The sequence below is a fragment of the Chiloscyllium plagiosum genome, unplaced genomic scaffold, assembly GCF_037043375.1.
Source record: "Chiloscyllium plagiosum isolate Xiang-an unplaced genomic scaffold, Cpla_swu_hap1 HiC_scaffold_38, whole genome shotgun sequence".
Taxonomy (NCBI): Eukaryota; Metazoa; Chordata; class Chondrichthyes; order Orectolobiformes; family Hemiscylliidae; genus Chiloscyllium; species Chiloscyllium plagiosum.
This window is the reverse complement of record NW_028270176.1, coordinates 15658031-15659046: the sequence shown is the minus strand read 5'-3', so window position 1 is coordinate 15659046 and position 1016 is coordinate 15658031.

Genomic DNA, 1016 nt, shown 5'->3' with positions numbered 1-1016 from the left:
CTCCTGTATGTTCATTTACAGTCTAAATCATTTGAGAGTCGACAGAGGAAAGTGAAGACAGTGGGGTGAACTGTTATTTCATAATGAAAGACCTCTGCTTTCTTGCACTGAGAGTGCTATTATCTCCTCTCGATTCATAGCTTCTTAGAACGCTTTCATCATAGAATAACATGTATATCCTTTGACATTCTGAGCAAAGTTGATTTTGCTCAAATTAACTGCCATCTGTCTTGCTGACAATCGTAATATTGTAACTTCCGGATACTAGCACGCCATCGAATAGAAACGGTGTGCCTTCAGCATATTGACAAATTGTTCTTTAATCTTAACACCTCAATGAGGGCACAATTTTTTCCAATGACAAAATGTCGACCTTCTCTTTCCGTTCCTGGTGTCGACAATCCCTGTCCTGGCACCTTTGCAATTTATCCTAACCCTCAACATTCGTTACTGAATAAATTGCCCAAATCTGAACATTCCACTCCAAATGTGTTCTGACCAATGATGTGAAGAGTTGTCGCATCACTTTCTTTCATAGTATGCATCTGTATTTATTGATGCAATTATCCCAAAAGCTTCTTAACAATTGTTTTAACAATAACCTTCTCATGATTTAGAACTGGAGGTGCATAAATCTATTGTGATCTTCTGGCTTTCTCAGTTGAGAAATCATGCACACCAATCCCTAGGATATCTGCTCCTGTGTTCCCCTCAAAGTTGCACCTTTGGGCGTTTGTATTTTGCCCATTGTAATGAATGTGTCAGGTATTTGCACATCTGACCAGCTTATTAATGCTTCCTCACTGGTGAATTTGTCACCAATATCTGGAATCGTCTGTTCGTTTTCACAGACCTGCTGCTTAATAGATCTGAGGCAGCAAATATTATTTCTGATTCTCACCATTGCATTATCATTGAAGAAAGGTAAGTTATTTTGATAAAAGACAATCTCTGAAACATTTCAGACACTGAATTTCCCTGCCACGTTTTACTGAAAACATGGCAGTGGGCAGCAT